We start from the raw sequence: 25,124 nt of genomic DNA, 5'->3' as shown, positions 1-25,124 counted from the left end.
AGCCCCACAGTCTCTTCCTTTTTCCTGCTTCCTTCTCTTCTTCCCACCCACCCACCCACCCACCTACCTTTTACCTGACCTCCTGTCTTCAACTATATTTATATTTCTTCATTTATTTCCACTTTTCTCTACAATGGGAACTCAGATTAGCTTACATTGTTCTCCCCTCCTCCAATTTATCCTCACAACAACTCTGTGAGGTAAGTTTGCTGAGAATATATAAGTGGCCCTAAGGTCACCCAGTGAGCTTCCACCATAGAGTGGAGATTTCAATTTGGTTCTCCCAAATCCTAGTCTGAAACTCTAATCACTACACCAGACTGTATTTTGGGGGGTGGCTATTGTTTAACGCTAATAAGCAGCTAGTCCTGGGCACAATGAGTCCTCTCTCAAAGGCCAAAATATACCTGGAAAGGGTGCTGCCCCGTCCCCCAGCCTTTTACTGACAAAAACCAAGGCTTGAAGGCTGGCAGTACTGTTGTGGTTGCCTGGCAATGGCCACTGGAGCTGTTTGTTTCTTAAAGCTATAGGTTTTCCTATTATTTTGAGGTTTTTTTAACCACCCCCTTTTTTAGATTTCAGATTATTCTGAAAAAGTGGTGCTTTTTCACTTTTGTAGAAAGAGCTGTCTTATCTGTTCATGAATACAGTCTCTGGCATATCCATGTTGAGAATTAGATATACTGATATTTATCTCACTTTTGGGATACTGTTGTATTTGTCTATTATTATACATTTGTTCCTCGCTTCTCTCTTCTTTGACTGCAGAGACAATCCTTTATGGGGGGAAAAAGTATTTATTGAATCTCCATTCCTGAATCTTGGTTGAGTTCCTGGTTCATTCATTGCAATGGTCAGTTGTTAATTAAAGATGCTAGCTTTGCTTTAAATGCAACACTGTAATTATGTAAGATTTTTTTAGTCCTACTTGATCCCTCATGTTTACAAGATGTTGGATAAATGAGGTTAATTAGTGCTTAGGTAAGATACACAATGAGCAAGATTCTCATCTGAAAATGGCTTTGTCCAAACCAGGAGAGGGGGAAAAAGTGTTTTCAAATTGAGTGTCAGTTTTCAGAGATGTCCACCCTGTAGGGCAGACATTATAATTATATGATATGATATTGCCAAAATAACCTCTTTTAAAATTAACCTAGTTGAACTGTAATTGGGAAAAAAGAGATTTGAGTCAATTTATAAACCCATTGAGAAGCTCACATAATTTTATTAGATCTATCTCCCCTACCTCTGTATCCTTGTCACTAATGGGAAAAGAACTAGTTATAATGGTTGAGGAAATTCTGTTTTACTGTATCTGCAGAAGTGTGCTTAAGCTTATACCTTGAATAAAACTTTGTTGGTCTTAAAGGTGCCACTGGAGTCAAACTTTGTTCTAGTAATGGGCAAAGAAATGTAGAGTGACTGCTGCTGGAGGAGCACTTTCAAATCACACTTTTGGCCTTGAAACAATCTTTAGCCCTTGAATCGAGAGTAACTTTCTCTTTGAAATGTCTGTGGGCCAAAGTACACATAACGTGGGAGATACGTAATTGCCTGCAGGTTTCTTCTAAAAGAGCACAAGCAGATTCAGAGGAAGTAGTGTGTGTTTTCACACTGGGACTGTGGCACAGGAGTTTTTAAAACCCTTCTTCTGATGGGAATTGCCCTGTCAGGGTTGCAGTTTGCCTGTCTGGAGAAAAGACAGAGCTACCACAGAAGCAAATAATGAAAAAGTGTTTCTGATCCACAGAAATTGACAAGAGCAGCTAGCGAGATGACTAGTTATAGCAGCCTTCAGGGTGTCTGTGGGGCAAGTTGTTTAATCTTATCCCTCCGATATAGTACAAAAATTAGCAATATCCTGAAAAATGGAAGAAATTGTATGATCAAGTCAGATTTATAGAAAGGCTATGGATAAATTGCCGTGAAGTGGTAAGAATGGCATGAAGGATGGAAAGGAGCTACAGACAGTTGAAAGCTGTAATCTCTTCCAAGTCCTTTCCCAATCCCAAAGATACTAGCTGTGCTGCCAATAAATTCATTTGACTTCAGCTACTGAATAATCCCTATATCTTTCTGTGATTTGATCCTAGTATAGCTTTGTGAGGATGAAGAAGCAGGCCTGTAGCTACAGTGAGGCATTTCGGGGCCTGCCCTCCCCGACTTCCACCAAGCCCCCCCCACTTTCATCCAGCAAAACTGACACACATCTGCGCTCCTACCACACGCTTTTGTTGTGTTGCAAGCTGCTCTTCAAATCGCCACCACCTTTGGGTGCCCAGGTTCCCGTGGTGGACCACATGATGATGTTGATGAGCCCTGGTGTGAATCGGCTGCAGGGCTACCGGATGGGAGTGAATGGAGGTTCCAAGAGTGAATGGGGGTTCCAACTGGTGAGCATGAGTTTTTTTTAAAAAAATTTTTTAAAAAATTTGTGAAGTCAGTGCCCCCGGACTTATTTAAAGGATCCCTGAATTACAAAATCCTAGCTACGGGCCTGTGAAGAAGAATCCTGTGTAGACTAGAGAAGTGGGATCAGATATCTCTACACGTTTTCAGAAACCTGTAACTTTTGTATATTAACCCAAAATAAAACTCAAAAAGTATCCTCTGGAATGCCCCAATAGAGAAAGAAAATGGAGAGCAGTTAATAAATTAGCCTGAGAGTTTATGGAAATTGGGATGGGGAGACTGTTTGGCATAAAATGTCCAAATATTGCTTCCCCTCTCAGTTTGCTGCAGGAACACACACAGAGATTCCTGTAAATTTGGGGGTGGAACCTGGGGAAGGTGAAGTTGGAGGGGGAGACTCAGTGGGGATGTGATGGCATTCTAGGGCTTCTATTTCTTCTGCATTCTATGGTATACCATAGAGTTTGTAATCCAAAGCTGTCATTTCTTCCATGGGAATTGATCACTGTAGTTTGGACATTAGTTGTAATTGCAGGAGAACACCAGTCCCTGCTTTGAGGTTGGTAACCTTAACCATATACTGCATATTGTCTATTACTGAAAACCTTTAAATAGTCTACTAACACAGTTTGCAAGACTTGAACCAGGTGTTAATGATAGGACGTTTTGAAGGTCATTAATTCATAGGTTCACCATAAACTTGACAGGGTATAACACAGTAACAATCCTAAATACACTTTCCTCGGAGTAAGCCCTATTGAATAGGCTATAGTAGAATTCAGAGTAGACCTGTTTAGGATTGCTCTGAGTCTACTAACAATCAGTATAGTACGGTTAATGTACAACAATGCATGTGTTCTAATTGCTACAACATGGAATTGTAAACTTGATATACAACCAAAAGGTAGGCTATGTGATTTTTGGAAGTTCAGGGATAACCAATTTATATTATTTTAAGGAGAAACTCCTATTGTAGAAATAATTCAGGAGGGAGAATATATGTGACATTTGTAGTCTGGAAGGTAGGATTCAAATTCCATTTCTCTCACAGGCTGCCTAGTCTTTTGTGGAAGTTCACCACATGACTTGGGCCAGTCACCCTTTCTCAGCCCAACCTACCTCACAGCATTGTTGTGAGAATAAAACAGAGGAGGGAAGAAGGAAGTGGCAAGCCACTTTGGGTCACCAGTGGGAAGAAACATGAGATGTAAATATCTAAATACGAAAATAAATAATGGGATTCTAGGGCATGTCAGCCTCAGCATCTACCCAACAGAAACAAGTGACCTACCTCCCAGGGATCGTTTCTCGGCAAACGCAATACGAATGGCAGACCAGTTTGCAAACTGAAAATATCTATAGCTAAGTACTGAAAAGTACTCCACGGACTTCGAATGGTGCTGTTATAGTGAATGGAAATCAACACAGATTCTCCCGGTGGGAGATGGGGCTACTAAGGCGCTTTCTATTATGTTCCATGAGGTATGATGCTCTGGAAATAAAGAGGAATTCCCTGAAAACAAGGGACATCTGGCATCCTTAATCCCAGTCTAGACAAGATTTGGGAGGTACCTCAGAATACACTTTCGAAGCTGGGGTAAGCACTGTTTTCCCTCCGGCTGCGACCCCCCCCCCCGGGGGGGCATTTGTAATCGTAACCTTTGTGTTCCCCCCTGCTGCGCCCCCCCCCCCCCGGGGGGGCATTTGTAATCGTAACCTTCCTTAACCTCTGAGAGCCCGTTTATCCCCTCCCCGCCCCCCCCGTCGGCAGGAGTTTCAAATGGAAGCCAAGAGTGGCTGGCAAGTCTAGGCGGAGAAAGGGGTGGGAGACTTCGCAATCTCGGCGCTCCAGGAGGAAGGAGTCGAGCACCGATTGTTTCGATGGCTTCGGAATAAATGTCTCGCTGTTAGTCGGGCCGCCATTTTAGATGGGGAGCGGAGGAGAGCGGGCGGCTCTGAGTGCGGGACGAGCCCCTAGGAGGAAGAACAAGACGGCGCCGCCGCCGCCACCACCAGGGACACGGGCAGGTAGGGGGGGAAGACCGTGTCACGCGTGAGGCATTGGAGGGTGGGAGCATGGCTCAACTAGAGTTTCGGTAACAGGGTGCAAGCCGTCCGGTTTGCACAACTGGAAAGGGGGTGTCTTGTCCTTTGTACCTTTGGGGTACGGCAGTGGGCAGTAGGAGAGGGCTGCAGTCGTTGGCGAAAGGGGGCTGCTCCAGTCGTCTCTGTTGTTCTTGGCCGCTGCGCTCTTGTTGTCTGGAGTTGTCTAGCCTGGACGGCACCCGCTCGGTTCACGGAGTCCCCCGGGAGGTGGAAGGGGATGCTGTGAGGTGACGACAACCCCCCCCCCCCCCCCAGTGCAGGAGTCTGCCCCCTCTTCCCTTCTGCGTGCGCGCCCCTCCTGCTTTTCCTCCCCGGGTGTGCGAGGAGACCTGTCTTTCAGCCGGCTTCTGGGAGCTCAGTTGTTGACAGTATTCCGCTTTCGGGCCCTTTCCATTTTCGTCTTGCTTTCTTCCTCATTTTATTTCGGGTGGGTAAATGCGCGCTGCCTTGCCCTTTAGGCAGTGGGTGTGTGTGTGTGTGTGCCTGGCTGTGAGGAAAGGCGGGCAACGCGCAGGCATCTGCCTGTCTACTGGCGTCCGGCAGTGCGATGCAGCCGGTCCTCTGCTTTATTGACAAGGGTGGGAGTGGATGCTACCGCCGTTTCCCAGTGCCATCGGCAGCTAGTTGGCGCTTTCTTGGTCTGCGGGGTTTGCTGCATGTGGATCACGTCTGGCTGCTCTTGTGGCAAAACGCCTGTTGGTCCAGCAGCGGTTCACCACCTGCAGTTGGTCTGATCTTTTCATTCCTGCCTTGAGGTGATCTAGGAGGTGATGATTTGGGCCTGTGGCTTACGGCTTTGTGTAGATCCGTGCTGCCCCCCCCCCATGTGCCAGTGGGCTTTGAAAGGCGTTTGTCAGCCGAAGTGATAACAGCAGCATCCTCTGGAGGAATCCACTTACCCTTTCGATGAAAGTAAACGAAATGTATTTGGAACCATGCTAATGGGTGATTTAGAATTCATAATGAGTCGGCTGAAACTAAAAGCAAAGATGGAGGTCCTGGGCCTGAGTCGGATTGGTTCGGGGTTGGGGCTCCCTCTCCCGACCTTCGATGGGGCGCCTGAGGTTAGGAGTTTGAGTGTGCTCCTGGACTCCTCCTTAACAATGGAGGCCCAGGTGGCAGCCACTGCCAAGTCGGCCTTTTATCATCTTCAGCTGGTGCGGCAGTTGGTTCTTTTCCTCGATGATCCATGCGACGGTCACCTCGAGGCTGGACTACTGTAACACTCTCTACATGGGGCTGCCTTTGTCGCAAATTCAGAAGCTGCAGCTAGTGCAGAATGCTGCAGCCAGGCTGTTGATGGGTCTCACTAGACGGATCCCATCCGGCCTGTGCTGAAAGCGCTACACTGGCTGCCAATGGCGTACCGGATTCGCTTCAAAGTGCTGGTTTTAACCTTTAAAGCCCTATATGGTCAGGGTCCTGCTTACCTTAGAGACCGCCTCTCCCTGCATGTTCCGCCAAGGGCACCAAAATCTCCTGGATTTTCCAGGCCCCAGAAACATCAAACTTGTGGTTACCAGGGCCAGGGCGTTTTCGGTGGCGGCTCCTACCTGGTGGAATGAGCTCCCAGAAGAGATCTGGGCCCTGTGGGACTTGGTGCAGTTCTGCAGGGCCTGTAAAACGGAGCTCTTCCGCCAGGCTTTTGAGTAGGGGCCGCCACCATCATTACGCCATCATCATTACATCACCATCGTTACCATCATTCCATCTGCGTCCCCCTCTTTATTCCTGATAATTGACCATCTTCAGAGCGGGTACTGTTGGGGGCGCGAGATGTTCCTGGCAGAGGACAATGCTATAGGGACATATATTGTTGCTGCTGTATATTGTTATTACTATTGTTTGTTCTAGTATAAATAATTTTAGAACCCCATCTTGAATTTCATAGTTAAATATATTTGGAGCACCGTAAAGTAATTTTTAGTGAAGAAGAAGAGAAGAGATTGGATTTATACCCCGCCCTTCACTTGGAGTCTCAGAGCGGCTTACAAACTCCTTTCCCTTCCCCTCCCCACAACAGACACCCTGTGAGGTGGGTGGGGCTGAGAGAGCTCTGACACAAACTGCTCTTTTTCAAGGACAGCTGTGCCAGAGCTTGTGACTGACCCAAGGTCACATCAGCAGGTGCAAGTGGAGGAGTGGGGAATCAAACCCGGTTCTCCCAGATTAGAGTCCGCCCACTTAACCACTACACCAAACTGTATTTATTGTATTTTATATTATTCTGTATTGTTTTAGTGTCTTAACCTGGGCATCCGTGCCCCTTGTGTGCCCCTTGTGAGCCGGCCTGAGCCTTCGGGGAGGGCAGGATATAAATTTAAGGATAAATAAATAAATAAAAATAAATGAAGTCATCTTGTTGGGAGATGGTGAGGAGAAACTGTGGAAAGGGGACTCCCATAACACACTCTATGTGTTCCAGATGTGTAAGTTGTAGTTTTGGTTTGTTTAAAAGTAGGTAGAGAATAGATGAAATGTGTTAGCTGCTTCACAGCCGATTTGGATAACACTGCTTAGAAACTGAGGTGGTTCCTGGACTCTATACAGAAGGCAGACAATATGGAAAAAGAACTTTTAGCAGCAATTTTATGCCCCCCCCTTTGGACACGAGACAAAGGAGTATTTTTGTTTGAGCCTTCTCAGATTATTTCTTTGACATTAAGTGGTCTTGATTTGTTTGAGATGAAACACAGTTTGGGTAATACAAACCAAGCCAGTGATTGTTATGTAAACAGGCTTGTCTTGAGTTCAGTTTGGCTTTTTTGCTTGGAGTGGGAAAATCTTGCTTATATAAACAAGTACATGATTTTGTGTGTATGGTATAACCCCTAAAGACTCTACCAGTGCCAGAAATTTCACTCTGACATTCTATCTCAAATTGCTACTTGAATAGCACAGACTTGATGAAATCCCTGTTTTTTAGGTGTAGAAAAGGGCATAATTCTAAATAAATATGCTGTTGAAGGTGACCTGCCTGTGTTGGGTTAAAGGAACATAGCTTTTGAAGACATTATACATAGTTGGTCTTATACAGCACTTAACATCCTAGGGCCAACCTCTGCCATTTGCAGTTAAGGGGAACTTGTAGGCCTGTCTGAAGACTTGGTACAGCTGCTCCTGATCAGAGTAGGTAGTACTGAGCTAAATAAATACACCAGTTCCAGCTTCTCACTGGTGTGCAAATTACAGGTGACCACTGTATTAAAAAAATTAATAGATCTCTGAAGCAAGGGTCTTGTAAGCTTCTTGACAGTTTAAAGATAATAATGGACAGGGATCAGTTAGGCAAGTGTGGGCTCTTCTGTTTTCAGCTTTGTCATCTTCTGTCATCAGTTACTGTTGTCATTAGTTTAAATGTACTGGATATTATTCAAAGCTGATTGTGTGGCAAAACCTAATTTCTTTTGCCTGTTATCCTTTCTAGCTTCAGTTAGAATTCTAACTTCAAGTGGTCTTACTTCTGTTTTTAGTAGGATATTTTATACAGAGGCTGTTTTGTTTGGGAAACTATACGTACTTAAAATATTCTGTAGTTCGCGTATGGTGTTATACTAAATACTTTGTTTTTCAGAGTGAATTTAGTTTACAAGAGCACTGTATATAAAATTTCATCCTTCCTTTAGCATTAAGAATGTCAAATTCTGGTTCCTTCACAATTTTTAACCATGACTACTGAATGGTGCTGGCGGGATCTGGTCCATGGGGTCGCGAGGAGTCGGACTCGACTGTGCGACTGAACAACAACAACAACTGAATGGTGCTGAGAATGGATTCCTATTAAGACAAATGGGCACATATGCTCATTGAAGTGTATAGCCATTGTCAAAATAACTCACAAAAGGAATGCTGAGGGATAAGACCGCAAACCGTCTTGAAATCTTTGATTATGATGTAGATATCTTGTTTGTTTGAGCAATGCAATATCAAACTTGCTTTTATTTGTTTGCAGTTATAATGATGGCACTGCTTTGCTGTGGTCCTTTCAGAGCATGTCCTGTGCAACAAGGAATCATCTATATAAGTCAATCTATCTATGATCAAAATAAAATATATTTGGTTTTTAACTTGGCAAAAGTTGTGATATTTGGCTTTTCAGTTACTATATTCCATTTTACATTGGTATATAGAATAATGTTGTTGGATGATATGTGCTCTGTGCATGCGTGAGAAATTTTAGTGCTGCTTGGATTCTCATCAAGTATACAACATTACTGTTTACCTTCCAGCTTGGTGCTCAGGAACTGTGGCATAACTAAAGTTGCTTCGAGTTCTGACAAATCCTAACAAACTGCATCCATCAGCGATGAATCCTATTCCTTTTCTATAATATCACATAAGAATACTCTGGAAATGTTGTGTATTTTTAGATTTTGAACAGAGAAAAATTAGTTCACTAAGTGGGTGTGGTGTTAACAGTAATTAAATTTGTTTTAGAACTTCAAATCCAGGAGGCCTTAAGGTTGTATTTCATGCTACAATTTTTAGAGTGTTATGGGAGCAAAAATTTTGAAATTTGTTTTTTAAGGATAACATGATTCAGACAGTAGGCAGACATGAAGTCTAGGGTGAAGGGGAATTAGGAGAGCAATAGCACCTTTTATTTCTTTAAACGTTAGCTTGCTTGAGAAGGACAAGGAGTACTGTGTACCTTCTGTTTACAGAGGTTGTACTCATTCCTTAACCAGCTGTTGAGGTGGTATCATTAGGCTACTTTGTGTTGTTGGCTTAACTACAGTATAGTGTACTATAGGGGCTTTTGCTGGGTAAACATCAGCCTAGACTTAGTGGTCAGGGTGAGGGGAGTTGCTATAGTCTGTTGGACTTCATTTGCCCACTTCATTTGCCCATTTGCCCACTTCATTTGCCCATTTGCCCACTTTAGGCTGCAATCCTAAAAACACTCTCCTGGGGAAAAGCCCCATTAAATAAAATTGGATTAACTTCTGAGTAGACCTGCTTAGGGTCGCTCCCCAAGTCTCTGTTGATTATGGTACAGTTTTGAGTGTATCATCTGGTATTGGGGGCAGACAAAAGGGGCTTTGCTTATGTATTGTCAGCCATGCAAAAGTCTCCTTATCTGAGTCAGATGCTGGACATACATCCATATTGAGGAGAAAAGCAGGGTATAAACAAATATGTAAATTTCCAACCTGGAGTAGAGATCCTGAGTAGAGGGCTCACTTGTGGAGTAGGGCAGGATATAAACGGAATGAAATAAATAAATAAATGAGGCACCAAGTGTGCTACATTACTAGTCCTTGCTAAATGCATATATGTTTACCTGGACTTTCTGTTGTTTAAAGTTGATGCTAGTGTTCTAAGGCTGTGAAGAAATTTGCTGATTGCTGTTAATTAATATACAATAATATATATGATGTATATTGCTATTTTGTGATTCCTTCATGCTAGTATTTTTTCATGTTTTATATTGTATTAATTGTTTGTAAGCTACCTTTGGTAGAGAGTATGCAGTATAAATGATTGAAATAACTAAAAGTTTTCACTGACTATTAAGAGTGAATTATACCTGGCAATGGTAGACTCAAGTGTGCCTTCCAATCCTAATACTGAAGTTGCAACAAATCATGGTGAAGTAGATCTATTTCATTAGCACCAGTGCTTCGTTCATGAATTTAGAAGAGCATGGAAGCAGAATATTGACAGAGCCATAGGTGTCTGTAGGCAAAAAAATTAAGGAGTAAAAAGCATTGGAAGGGTTTACACCTTTTCAATATGATAGCCCCACCCAGGTTCTCATTAGTTTACAAAATTAAACAAAAGCTGCTTGCATGTTTCCCCTCTCAGTTATTTCTTTCTAGTTAAGAAATGTGAACACTTCCTGTTAATACACTTGGTAGCTCATGAGAAAGTTGTTAGGTTGCACATCTGTGTTATTTGGCACAAACATCACTGTTTAGATTTCCACTAGGTAAAGGTGTTTATTGGAAGGGTGCATCCTCAAAAATTCAAGATACCTAGGAGACAGTGATGCAATAACTTGCTGCAGGCAAATAATATAATGCTGTATTCATGGTTGAAAGCTGTTTGCACTCTGCTTCTGTTCTTCATATTGGCATTTTGTAGAAGAATAAGTAACATCTGTGCTTCTTGATTTATTTCAAGCATGAACATCTTGTGATCAAGCAAACAAAATGCAACCTACCAGCCATTATATTGTCAGATGATTGACAACTTCCCTTTTATTGCAGTTCCAGGCTCACAACAAATACAGAAGTCTTGCCAAATACTTGCAGATAAAGACTTGTGGATAAATGTGCTGTGTTTAGCTTGAGAGATCACACATGTTCAGAACTGGTTAATTTTTTTAAGGGTTGGTGTTTCTATTGGAAGTGAATTTTCTCCATGGTATGCTTGAATTGGATATGAAGCGGCGAAGAACAAGTCCTTGTTTTTAGATAGAAATTTATATACCAAGATAAATAGAATAAGCCAAGAAAATATAAAGTTGAAGGCAAATGAGGGGCTGAGCTGGCTTTCTCAGCCTTTTACTGTAGTTCATACATGTGCTGCCAAGGGGTTATAAAAAGAAAGCCAGCTGATGTTGCAGCCTAAGCAGCGGCTGTATAGTGGAAAGATTCTTCTTTGACATCTTCAGTAGTGCTATTTTTACCTATTCCAGTAGATCTGCCCTTGTGATTTTAAACTAAAGGGCAATAACTGAAAATAATTTTATTTTCATCACATCCATAAGAAAACTCATGATGGAAAAATGCTCTTTTGTGTCTCTGAAACAAGAAAACATTAAATGATACAATACCATGCAGGGGCAAATCATTTTATTTTTAGTAAAAGATTTTTTAAAAGAAATTGCATCAGTCTTGAAGAATAATGTGCTTGAGATTTTCCTTCAAATTGTACTCATTGGTGAAACGAAAACATTTCCAGAACCTTGATCATAACTAAAAATGTGTAGCATTTAAACAGCAGTCTACTGTCTTTGGAGTATTTAATATACTTTATGTTGGCAATGTGTACAGCAAGTGTAAAATTTAGAGCAGTATTAATACCATCTTTGAAAACTGGGGAGGGGAAGCTGAGTGATAGTGGCTCCTAAGGCATTATGGCACCTCATGACTGAGATCACATTTGAATCTAGAACTTCCTTATACATGCTGTTAGCATCACTGGCTCTCTGTCCTATGGCAATGGTTCTCCTTAATAGCTTTCAGGGAGGAGTATATCAGCTGCTGTGTTGAATAAAGATTGAATTAATGAGAGACTTTGGAAGCACTGCTTTGTCTGGGAGTGTTTTTACTTAATTCTGGACTGACTAATCTTGAATCTAGTCTCTTGCCTTCTTAACACTAGTTACTTTTCATGCCTCCCTCTTCCTTGTAGAATTGATCACTTGTATATATCCTTTTCCTGCCAACCTAGCAGTTCGAAAGCAAGAAATTGCAAGTAGATAAAATAGGTACCACTTCGGTGGGAAGGTAACAGCGTTCCGTGCGCCTGGGTGTTTAGTCATGCCGGCCACATGACCACGGAAACGTCTTTGGACAGCGCTGGCTCTTCGGCTTTGAAACGGAGATGAGCAACGCAACCCTAGAGTCGGACTCGACTGGCTTTCGAGCAAGGGAACCTTTACCTTTACCTTTATATATCCTTAAATAGCACTGATCTCTGCAGAGCTATACCATATTTTCATGCAAGTGATTTCTTTTAAATGCTGTGGGTGTAAATTTCTGGCTAGGATGTTCCTACATGACTCCATGAGTACTACTATTTTTTAGTTTTTTTGCTAACATGTTTTCCTACTAAGTAGTGGTGGACTGTCTAGAACTAGAATGCAACATCTGTCAGGGATCATATATTTCCCTCTGTGGGAGAGGTTCAATCATCCTCTTTCTACATGGACAGATGTGACATTGTGGACTAAGCAATCATAGACAACACTCCTATGATTGCAGCTTCTGGAAAAAGTGGCGCCCTATCATGGAATTTGTGGTAATCTGTAATTGCCTGTAGTTTTCACAGTACTCATTAGGTGATGGGAGAACTATGTTGTGTGAATTGGCTACAGTTTGTTATCTTTTGCTTAACAAAAAAAGCTGTGTTAATTTTATATGTGATTTGAGAATTGTGGAGCTATGTACAGAATATAGACTGCATCATCATGTTCTCCATGTACTTCAGGAGTGCACGCCTTAGCATATCATTACAGAATGTTTTAGTATAGGCTTCTCCATCTCTGAACTTGGCGTGCTGAAGTGCTTTGGATTCCATACAGAAGACTTTGTACCTTGAATGAAGTCAGGTTGACACTAAAACACAATAAAACTTTCTGCTTTGATACAGGGATGTTCTTCATCTCCTTTGAATATCTTACTAATTTATTCTGAAATAGTTATATTCCAAATCCTCAGTGGTAGTAGCTCCTGAGGTAGCTCTTTAAAATAAAGCAGGTGGCTAACTTTTTAAAATTTGGTTTGAACCATCCATTTTCTTAAATCAGTGACATGTGTGCTCCAGCTTCTTCTAGATACTCTAGTGAGACCAAACAAAACAACTTACAAAACAACTTACAAAACTTCCTCTGATTTCAAAGTCAAATGAGTAGTTAGCATACTTAACTGTTGCCCATTTGTTCACATGGGTTGTCTTTGTAAGACTTGCAGCTAGAAATCTACAAAGTGTGTAAGCAATATGTAGAGTGTTTTACTCATGGAGTCTTGGCTCCAGGTAAATATTATGGGGAGCTTTGCCATTCACACAGCTAACGAAAATCGTTAAGCAGTGTCAGTAGCTGATTTATATCACAGGATCCCTTGATAAGAAGACATCTTTGGCCATCTTTCTTCTTAGGAGGCTTTATTGAATATTTATTTATTTACGTAAAGCTTATATTTCTTTTATTTATTCATTTGATTTATAGTCCGCCCTCCCCGCCGAGGCAGGCTTATACCCTTTACCTGGGTCACATACTTACAAAAACATGAAATTACAAGCCATAAAATAGCACGCTAGCTCAGACATTAAGCAAGAATATGAACATTTGGCACCTAGCCAAAGCACTTCAACACCCCAGACTGCTGTCAAAAAACAGGCGGCACTGCTAATGTGTGTGTTAAGTGCCATCACATTGCTTCTGACTTATGGCGACCCTATGAATTAATGTCCTCCAAAATGTCCTATCGTTAACAGCCTTGCGTAGATTTTGTAATTTGAGGACTGTTACTTCCTTGATTGAGTCAATCCATCTCATTTTGGGTCTTCCTCTTTTCCTGCTGTCTTCAACTTTTCCTAGCATGATTGTCTTTTCCAAAGACTCTTGCCTTCTCAGAATCTGACTGAAGTATGATAGCCTCAGTTGAGTCATTTTAGCTCCTAGGCTAATCAGGCTTGATTTGATCTAGAACCCACTTATTTGTCTTTTTGGCAGTCCAAGTTATCTGTAAAACCTCCACCACCACATTTCAAATGAATCAACTTTCTTCCTGTCAGCTTTCTTCATTGTCCAGGTTTCACACCCATACATAATGGGAATACTGTGGCATCAATTAACTTGATCTTGGTTGCCAGGATTTTTTCCTAGCTTCTTCCCAGTCTTAATGTGCGTCTTCCCAGTCTTAATGTGCTTCTCATTTCTTGGGTGCAGTGTTCCTTTAGGTTGATGATAGAGTCAAGGAATAGAAAATCTTTAGCAATTTCAGTTTCTTCATCATCAGCCGTAAAGCTGTGTTATTCCCCAGTAGTCATTACTTTTGTCTTCTTGATGTTCAGCTGTGATCCTGCTATAGCACTTTCTGCTTTAACCTTAATCAGTAGTCGTTTCACGTCTTCAGTATTTTCTGCCAGTAATGTGGTGTCATCTCTGTATCTCAGATTGTTAATATTCCTTTCACCAGTTTTCACTCCATTTTCATCTAAATCGAATGTAGCTCTTATATGTTCTGTGTGTAGATTGAACAGGTAGGGAGATAAAAGACTGTTCTAATAGGTGGTGGAAAGCCTGGCTGAGCAACTCTATCTTACAGGCCGTATGGATTCTAGAAAGATTTTGCAGGGGCCCAGATATAATCTGGCAGAGAGTTCTACCAGGCAGGGACCACTATCAAAAAAGCTCTTGCCCTTGTTGAGGACAGTTGAGCCACCTGTGGGCCAGGCACCACTGGCAGACTACATGAGGAAGAACAAAGCATTCTTGGGGGGCCAATTTAGGGAGAGGCAGTCCCATAGATATAAAGGTCCCAGACCATTTAGGGCTTTAAACAGCACTTTGAGCTTGATTTGGAAACCAATAGGCAACTAGTGCAGCTGCTTAAGTACAGGTTGAATATAGGATGACGAAAATGTATTGGTCAACAGCTTAGCAGCCACGTTCTGTATAACCTGAAGTTTCTGAATTAGCCTCAAGGGCAGCCCTTTGTAGAGTGAGTTGCAATTGTCCAACCTAGAGGTGTCCATGGCATGTATCACTAGGTCCAACTGAGACAGATCAGAGGACAGCTGATGAGTCCCTCGCTACCGAAGACACCTGTTTCCTCCAGTGCAAGAGAGGCATCCAGCCAAACCAGGCTCTTCATGCAATCCACTGGAAAATGCTGGCCCCTGTCAAGAGCCGGGACCCACAGTCCCCCCCAAAGGCCCAGCACTCCCCAGCCACATAACTTCTGTTTTTGCTGGATTTAACTTTGTCTCAACCATCTAACCGCAGCATCCAGGCACTGGGATAAGGTTGAGAAGTCCGCCTTGGTCTGTTTATCCAGCAGGAAGGAAGAGCTGAGTGCCATCAGCATACTGGGGAATTTGTGGAGAAAATTATGAATATTCCTGAAACAGTGTTGCTTGTGAGTAGTGAGTGGAAGCAGTCTGGTTGCAGAAGTGATGGAGGTTATGGACGTCGGTTTGAGACTGTACTATATTGGCCTAGTTGTAGGACTGTCTGGCTTGTGTCAGAAGGTGATTTTTCTTGCTGGCCCCACTTACTTTCTGCACCAAGTTCCATGATGTGTATCAGCATGTCAAAGAACAGCATATGGAACTAGATGTGTAGTGTTACGTTAAATAAAGAATTTCTTGGCCAGTACCACTTAAGCATTTAAGCTGTGTCTCTTAGAAGTGTACTATTTTTACCACTATCTCATGGGAGTTCTGTACAGTGTGGGCTAGTTGCTGATGTATCATGAGCTTCCAATCCTACCTATTTGAAACTCAGGTTACTCAGCAGAATTAGGCTTGTCTGACTAGATGTGTTCCATAGCACAGATGATTGGGAATGCATTACACAAATATTGTTTTGGGGTCCTCCCATTCTGGGTCAGGGAGGGAATGCTGGTTTCATCCATTAAACAGAACAATTTGAAAAGCTGTCACCTCATTTGTTAGGCAGGCTTAGGCTATTAACCCTGACTACTTGTAGTTTAGAACAAGTTGAAAGAACGAAGTAGTGTGACCAGTCTATAGGTAATATTTGATTTTCTACTTCCATAGATTTGGTTGTACTTAGCTTTCTGAATGGATTGCGTTCTTATGGTGAGAATATTAAAAAAATAAAATTATTCAAGGTGAAAGAGTTATTAGTGATTAATACTTGGAGACATGGCAGCTTAATATTAAACATTCACTGTCAATTTACATATAGAGTTAAACATCCTGTGAAGAAATCACCAGAGGTCTTTATTTCACAGCTATTGTAGACATGATGTAAATATTGCTGCATTTAGACACTCTCTTGGCAAGTTACTGCACTTAGAAATTATAACGTTCAAATAACAAGCTGAGTAAAACTTTTCTGGCTATGTTGGATATTACAAAATATTGACCTGAGGATTTCAGGAGTGTTACATTAAAGCAAATAGTGGTTAAATGTATGCAGAAGATAAACACTATTAAATTTAAATTTAGAAATATGGTTAGTTTAACTTTTTCAGTGAATGAGCTGTGTGCTGTTTTTGAGTAGTACAGCCTTCTCAAAGTAAGTAAATCTTGGTTTGATTTTGTTTATATGCTGTATGCTGCTGTTCCACGGAGCACAGATGGGTTTCTATAGCTCCCCGGCAGTCTTCATTTGAACTTACATATCTACAGGACTGCATCATGTGATTTCGTATTATTCAGGCCCGTATATTTTATAAGCCAGATGCAGGAGTTTCTCTGTGATTCATTGCACACAGTTTTTGAATGTTTGTGTTAATGAATTGTTGAGAACCGTGCTTTTAAACCCCCTCCATTTTGATTTAACACTTGTGTATCCCCAAGTCTGTTGCCTTTTTTATACTTGAAGAAGTGGAAGGTTTTTTATAAACTTACATAACCATATGACACCTAATTAATACTCACTGTATAGCTGAAGGACATGGAGGATGTAACTAGGCAAGCTCAGCTCCTGAACCCCATTGCAAAAGATTTTTCTTATTTGTAGCTTTCACAGAATGGCAGGTTATTTATGTATTTTGAAGCATAAAGGCTTATTTAGCAGCTAGTGAATGTGGAGGTCCTGAGAGGGTACAATTTGCCCCTGTCTGGCAAGTAGGTGTGCAGGAGTGCATAAGCACATTTTCAGTCTCGCCTTTCAGTAGGGAAACCAGACCATTCCTATACAGGTTTATTTGGAAGTGATTCTTTTTGTTATCAATGTGATTGAACATAGGATTGTAGCCTTAAAGTTAAACAAATGCAGTTGTGAGAGAAATGGAGAAAATATGCGGGAGATCTATATCAAGTTTACAGGAAAGAGGGAGAAGTGCTACAGACACGAGTTGGTGGATTGGCTCTGATTAGACTTCTCTAGCAGGTTTGAAGTGCCTTTGGTATTAGAAGCAAATTGATTTTTGCAGTAGCAGAAAAGACATTAATTTTTCCCATACCTGATGTGGTTGGAGTAGTGTGGCCCAGTATAGTTGTGAACCAGCTCTAAAGGCTCTAAAATGTGTGTGTAGGGTGAGGGGATGGAGAAGGCAGATTGATCCCTCTGCTTGGTTAAAAGCAAAGCATTACTTTTGTTTTCTTCATTGAACAAAAGGAATTCTGTGCAAGCTACGGTAGGAATTCTCTTCCCGAAAGAAGGAAGAAAATGCCACCCCTGATGGTTCCATCTATGAGCACCTCAATAGCACTTCCTTTCTACCAACCTTTTCCTATAGCATAGGGAAAATTTTATTCAATGCACACTTGTATTGGGCAAATGATGGCACCTTTCTTTCATATTAGGGCCCTAAAGCAAATAAGTGGGTGGTTACACTACTCATAACGGGCATGAAGGATATGGATAAAGCTCCCCCTCTGAGGGAAATGGCTTTCCTTGTGGGTACAAGATTTTCCTTGTCATTACAGGTTTTCCCAAGTAGATATCTATTGTGGCAGGGGCCGAGGCAGTGCCCTAAAGATGTGGGGTTTCCTCCTTGCTACCCATTACTTAGATGCCCCCCAGACTACCCTTGTAGACCTTTCAGTTTGAGAACTAATGGTCTACGTTTTAGAAATAAATCTTACAAAATTCTGCCTTTTGGTAATTGTTAGTTAATTGAACTAGTTCATAACTTAAAAAAATAAAATATAAATAAAAGTTGCATTAAAACAGGCAATCAGTATATCACAACAGTTCCATAAATATCCTACCAAGAAAGTGATGCTAGTGGCTGAAAGAAAAATGATTCTCAAGATGTATCTTTACCAAAAATAGAGGTTTCTAATAAGAGAACTTCCTAGAATTGCAGAAATAATATTGTTCAGTTTGTAGCCTAAATCTAGACTCTTTTGCTTTTAAATTTTACCTTTTGCTGTCATGCACTGTGACTGTTAGAAATGTGTGGGCATTCAGTGTTTTATGTAATACATTTTGTCATAAAATTCTAGATCTGCCATAAAAATCTATTATGTATAAAAACAAGAGGATGAGTTTACTTTTTTGAAAGATGGATGAAAAGTGGTATGAAACAAAACATTGCTATCTGTTCTGTTATATATTTGCTAATATAGTAGATTGTTTGAATAAGATGGTCTGTTCATGAGACAGATCCATAAAGTAGGAGTTTTGAGTAAATTCTAAAACATTTCCAGTTTTTTTGCCTTGCTGGTTTTTAGCAAGTTATTCCCTCTTTCTAAGGCTACAGTGCCAGATGATAGCTTTATATGTTAAGTTATAAATAATGCATTTTGTGAGGTTAAATCAATAAAGGAAGCTTGGGTTTGGTACTAAAGTAAGTATGTGTATTAGGTTTTCCTGGTTTTTGCATATATTTCAATTTCCACATAAATTTCAGGCTCCCCCCCCCCCCAGTGCTGTGGTAGATCTTAAGATCTACAGCAGAAAAGTGGATAGTTTTATATGTATCATTTAGGGCAGTGGAAACTTACCATGGGTTATATGTATTTAAAATACCTGGTGAGAGCTTGGTTGTCATTGATGGACATTTGATATTCATAGGGTTGGAGCACATAGTTATATTTTCCACAGTGGTGATGCTGCTGAAAGCATGATGGTGGTGTTCCATGCTGAAAGTACTTAAATATGTTATGATCAGGATGATGGGTTTGGTGACATCTTCATGGCAAATTTTAATGTTTAATTTAGTAGTTTGTGTGGAATTACCTCATTTGTGAAATGCTTCAGCTAGCCCTTGAAAATCATGAGAATTGACAAGCAAAAGCAGTCCATCTTTTAAATGTTAGGTTTTGAACGTTTGTTCATATGCTGTCGTATTTACAAACATGAGAACTTTAACTTTTAGTACTACTGGATTTGGATTACATTAAAATATTTGAGGCTGTGTGTAGTCTGTACTCTTGTTTTCTGTTTTGTGTGTGCATGCAAATATAGTTGCAGTGATAAACTTTCCAAATCTAAAAGTATACTCTAAAATTCATTATGCTTCCTTCACATATAATAATTTCACTTTTTCCTAGTAGTCATATATACTACTGTGACATTTCTCTTTCTGTGTTCCTCATAACTTATTTATTCGATTTATACCCTGCCCTCCCTGATGAAGCAGGCTCAGGGCGGCTTCTCATTTTTAAACTCAATTATTAATGCTTCAGGAAGATATCTGAAAATCTCTTAAACCAAATGGCTAGAGACAGAGTATGCAGATGTACTCTACCTGAATTTTGTTGATTTCAGTTGGCTTTTACTGGAGGAACTCTGAAGAGGATTGTATTGTAAATATAGTATGACACACACACACCGGCCCTTTCCCTCCCTCAGAGGCAAGACTTCCCCTCCGTTTTTCTTTCTCTTTGTGACTGAGCCACCCTAGTTATCTGTTTTCTTCTTTTCTGAAGAACTCTGGCGGTTGGCTCAGCCCAGGAATCTGAGGGAAGCATCAAGAGCCCCCATTAACTTAAATTTAAATGGCACTCAAGGCATTTTGAAATTCCAAATTAACAAAATATGTTATTCAACATAGAGGGGAAAGATCAGGTGAAATCAGGGGTAAAATTTCTGAGGTAACTCAGTATAGAATCTGAAGTAAATCAGGGTATGCACAGACTTTAGTTCACAGGTTTCAGGTGATTGAGAGTTTCATAAGCTTTCCCCAGTGACTTAGGATGAGAGGCTTTTGTTCCAGTGCTTCCCAAACACTCCAGTAGACTTTCTTTGAATATTCACTGACTCTTTTGGTTTCCAGAAGGCTGGGACACTCTCTCCAATACCCAAATCCCTTCTCTAAAAACATCCGGTACTTTTCTTGAGTTTTAATTGACTCTTAAGGTTATATAAGGCAGTCTCTAACTACACCAGACCAGGAATCGTTCCACTCTTCCGAGCTCTATCTCTGTTTTAACTGGGTAGGGAATTTTCTTCTCTCTCTAGAAGATCTATCCCCTTTTCTGGCCTGAATGGGAGTCTTCTTCTAACTACCCACTCCTCTTGCCAACCTCCCCAGTTCCTTGTCTGTGTTAAACTGCTTTCAGTCAGGACTGAATTCTGAATGGTCAGTACTAGACAACTCAATCACGACTAGTCTCAGACTGAATTTCTCCTCAGCATTCAGCTCTCAAGTCTTTCTCTAGTTAGCATCAGCTGAGCAACTCTCTCTGGCTCTGCAGAGAATTTAACCCTTCACAGTCCTTTATCTGTTTACATAGTACTCCTAAGCTTTTAAAAAGTGAAGTCCCTCACAGTTTCTCATTTCGGGAGTGTGTATAACATTTTAGAGTATTGGGTTTCTCTGTGGAATTGTTAGCTGTTCATAAACACTGCACATGAATGGCTTCCTGCAAATCTTTGAAAGTTGTGGATGTTACAGTTTGTAACTAAACAAGCTATGATGAGCAAGATTGGTTTCAAACTGTACATTGTATCTACAAGCATAATAGCAGCCTGGCAGCCCTTTTAGAAAAAAGAAAAGTTACTTCTTGGTGGGATGATCAGGAGGGATGGTGGTGGTTCTGGTGCTTTAGCCTTGTTTCTACTCCAAATCTCCTGAAATTTCCAGATTTTTTCACTGAGGTTCCCAATGTGCGATTGTGAGGACTTTTTCCAAAAATGCTGTCTGGCTTCTGTAGCATTTGCATGTGATATCTAATTTTGTGCCCAAGATGTGGTAATTTAAGTTGTTACAAAATAGTTCATTTCTCGACTGTGAACATGTTATATAGGATTTGGAACTGATGGTTCAGTAGATTAATCACTGCTTTGCTATGGAAGCCAGAACTTCTCCTCACACAGTTGTCTGTATTTGTTATTTTTAATAGCCAGGTTCTATAGCTGGGCAAGAGGTGAAGACTTTCCCTGGTGCGCGAAAGGCAGGGCAGGGAAAAATATTTCAGATTACTTTGTGCCATTTCAGGCACCCAAGGGAGTATGGTTGCCTTGAATTTTTCCACCTAGTAGGCATTTTTCCTTTGCATATGACTTGCCCTTAGATATTTCCACCTTTTTTCTTGGTGTATTTTTACCATTTCAGTTTAAACCTTAAAAAGTATGGGTTGGGGGTGGAAGCAAAGATAGAATGGTATTTTAACTTGACAAAGCTTGAACTTCTGACTGGAAAAATATTACAAAATGAAGCTTATTTGTTTTACAAGTTTTACAGAGAGTAGGCAGTTAAATTTGCCTAAGGAATGGATTTATTCTATGGAATAGGAATTAACAAGTGGAGACCCGCAAAAAACTTGCGGGATGGTTATCCTATTCCTCACGCCTTTGCTTCCTCCTGTCTCCCCCTACCTCAGTGAGCTTCCTGTTAGTGGAAATAAGTATCCGCACAACACGCCCTCTGTTGGAATTAGATATATAGATTAACTGATACTCCTGCCAATCTAGCAGTTCGAAAGCAAGAAATTGCAAGTAGATAGGTACCACTTCGGTGGGAAGGTAACAGCGTTCTGTGCGCCTTGGTGTTTAATCATGCTGGCCACATGACCACGGAAACGTCTTCAGACAGCGGTGGCTCCTCGGCTTTGAAACGGAGATGAGCACCGCAACCCTAGAGTCGGATTCGACTGGCTTTCGAGCAAGGGAACCTTTACCTTTACCATGTGGTATCCCTCAATACAGTTCTTCTCCCCCCATTTCTACCCACTAGTTGCCCTTGTTGAAGAGTCCTTAAGTTCAACAAGTTTTCACTCTGATCCTACCATTGATTTGCTTAGAAGTTCTATTGATGTAATTGAAATTTCCAAGTAATTACCTTCTATCTGTTGCATACCATCATACAAGAATGACAGCAACAGAAAACTCTAACCTTCAAAAACTATTGCAACACAGCTTTTTATGTAATGCAGCCAAATTAGGCTGTCTGAAGTCCTAAACCTAAACAGTGTGCCTGGTTTTAACATTTTAAGCTGTGTTTCATGTTAGGAAAATATATTGATGAAGACATGCGTTCTGATATTTTTAAAGATTCTCTCAGCCTCTCTTTGTGAATGATATAGAGCACTTGTGTCTGTTTCTTTCTAGGTGGGTGAACTGGTTTTTTTGTTTCTCCTTAAATATATATTTATTCCAGTGTATAGATAGAGCCTAAAAGAGAAGGGCAAAATGGCATTTTCCCTTGATTTTTATTTGTTCAGCTTTGTCATATTGAACTTGTGGCTGAACAGTTAAGTAATCTGAGATGAATGCTGTTGTTTAGCACATCTGTGAAGAGAACTTTCTGGCCTGTAAAGAATCTGATAGCGGTGATAAGTTGCTTAACTTGAAATAGACCCTGATGATAAATGTATTGACTTCTGCTTTTCTGTGGTTGGCTAGTGCATAGATTATTTCATGTACTGTCTCTGCTTCTGGAACACTGTAGAGCTGAGTCTCCTGTAATGGAAACAAGTCAAAACATTTTCTGGTATTTTTTTGTAAATTAAAGATGTGCAGCACCTTTCTAAAATCTTAAATTCAGATTACTGTGAAAGTAGCAAACGGTTGCTCTCTTCCTTATATAGCTGCAAATGTACTTTTCAAGACTTGCATGACTACTTATGTAGATAAGAACATGGCTCCACTGTGTACAGTTAAATGAAGTGTATGTGTAAGGCTTGAATTGACCTTTTCGACCTTTAAAATACAGAGTTTAAAGCAATTACTGCTGCATGTGATACACATCTGTGCATGAATAACTGATGGTTTGTGCCAAGAACTATTGGCATTTCATGTAATTTATCTGGTTGATTGAGCTCTCTGCAGGCCAGTTTCTCAAGTGTGTACTGGCAGAAGCCTAAGGTGAATTACTCATTAGGCAATGGGAACAAAATCTGGAATTTTAATAAGAACTGTATTCTGTAACTAGTTTATAGTCTGGAGAAGGGAGTAGGGATAGGGGAGGGCCAAGTTTCATCCCCTCAAGGAACTTGTTCTTTGAGATCTCAAGGTAGGTGCTGTGCCCCCCTCCCCACTCCCAGCATGTCTGTCTCCTTTGTATTGTTGCCACTCGTGTGGAGTTGGAGAAGGAATGATGGAAACAAAGACAGCCTAGGAGCAGCCCCAAGTGTCTAGTTCACCTCTGAAAGAATGGGAAGGAAGAGAAGCATTATGAGAGAGCTACCTTATCTTTCTTTCTTTCTTTTCTTTTTTGTTTTGCTCAAGAACATTCTTCTTTCTGCTTTTGAATCTTGCTGTACAATACAGTTTTGTAGTAATTGGAGTAGAATGGTCTTAATAGGTAGCAATGCTCAGGCTGAACTTGGCCGAAGGCAAATGATTTTCTACCCCATGTTGAAGGACTCTGTCTTGGAATAACTACTCTAAAGGAAACTGCCCAGTCAATTAGTCTGATATTTCAGACCCTTTTCTGCAAAGATTCTAAAACTTTACAGGGGATTAGTTAGCTGCTGGGTGAGAGCCAGCTGAGGCAAATCTGCAGTGAGCTGAGCTTGCTACTGTCCTGCCCTTCCTCTTGGGATACCCGAGAAACATATTAATGTTACAACAACCCTATGGAGTAGATTAGCCTGACAGTTACTTGGCCAAGGATCACTAGTCACTTCATACCAAGGAGGAATTTGAATTTAGGATTGCTACATCCACATATGATGCTGTACATTGCAGCCCTGAACCTCCTTGAAGAAAGATCGAAATACAATTGAAACAGGCCAACAAAAGGTACCATGATGTTCATGTGTGTGCACTTAAGCAATACAGACATCAATATTTGAACATAGTTAATATGATCAACCTCATTTGTTACCTCTGATAAGAAAAGTTCAAAGTACTGCTCTTCAGTGCTGCCTCTGCTGACCTGTAGAAATAATGACGCAGAAAGCACATCTCCAACTAGGTTCAGGAATTAGTACAGGATGTAGGACTTCTGCAAAGACTTAAGAGCTGGTTCATCCTTGCCCATCTTCAGAGGCTCTGCTTTGAGTTCCCTCACTGATGGACATGAGGCTGGTGGCTAGTAAATAGGGGCCTTGTTCAGCTTGTAAAAACACCCACCCCACAGCCATCCACTTGGCTTTGTTTACTTAAACCTTTGGTTGCCTGCCTTCCCCCACCCCTGGCTTCTATTGAGTATATTTTTTCTCTCCCGTCTTGATTGTCTGAGGCTTCCTCTTATACTGGTAGTAACACTGATCTTGCTGCTACTGCCCTTTTAAACTACTCTAATGCTGCTGCTTATTATTTTTGTGCTACTGGTTTTATACTTTCGTTAGTCTTTTATGTACTTTATTATCTTAACTATTGAAAACTGGGAACTGACCTAGTAGTTAGCCTAGCTGAGACTGTGGGATATAAACAGTGTTGCCAGTGTTGGCAACAACCTGAAGAAAAATATTCTGTCCCTTTAATAATGGCTTAATTTATGAAAACGGCCAGACAAAGCTTTTCGTAGTGCACAGATAAATAATATCACCTGGTAAATAATATCCCATCAAGCCTCTATTAAAGGGACAAGACACTTTTAAGACAAAGGAGAGATTTTGGACAGTTGCTTTCTTCTCAACTATTTTTGTATTAGCTAATAATTTAAAATAATTGTGCAGATTGTCTTCATAGGGACTAATGTATGTTATAAGATGAAGACATGCGCGTCTCATTGAGGGTGTAAATCTATATACCAGTTCAGCAGAGAGTATCTGAGGATTCACATAATTGAATGTCCTGCCAAACAAGAACACAAATTCCTTGCATATAGAAAATTCATGTCAGGGCCAGGGAAAGGATAAAGTGGAATTGTTACTGTATACAGAGAGGGGTGTGT

General features: G+C 40.9%; 1 protein-coding gene across 4 annotated transcripts in view; it reads left to right on the top strand.

The window, feature by feature from the left end:
* Window positions 1-4,351: 4,351 nt before the first annotated feature.
* Window positions 4,352-25,124, top strand: part of RAF1 (Raf-1 proto-oncogene, serine/threonine kinase) — a 72,287-nt gene continuing 51,514 nt past the window's right edge. For all 4 annotated transcript variants that reach the window (XM_015420249.1, XM_015420247.1, XM_015420248.1 and 1 more), the window contains exon 1: window positions 4,352-4,440. The gene's annotated coding sequence lies outside the window, so the exon portion shown is untranslated. The remainder of the gene's footprint in view (window positions 4,441-25,124) is intronic.

This window comes from Gekko japonicus, unplaced genomic scaffold (genome assembly GCF_001447785.1).
Source record: "Gekko japonicus isolate JY-2015 unplaced genomic scaffold, Gekko_japonicus_V1.1 scaffold254, whole genome shotgun sequence".
Classification (NCBI taxonomy): Eukaryota; Metazoa; Chordata; class Lepidosauria; order Squamata; family Gekkonidae; genus Gekko; species Gekko japonicus.
The sequence above is the reverse complement of the archived record's forward strand: the minus strand, read 5'-3'. Positions and strand labels throughout refer to the sequence as shown.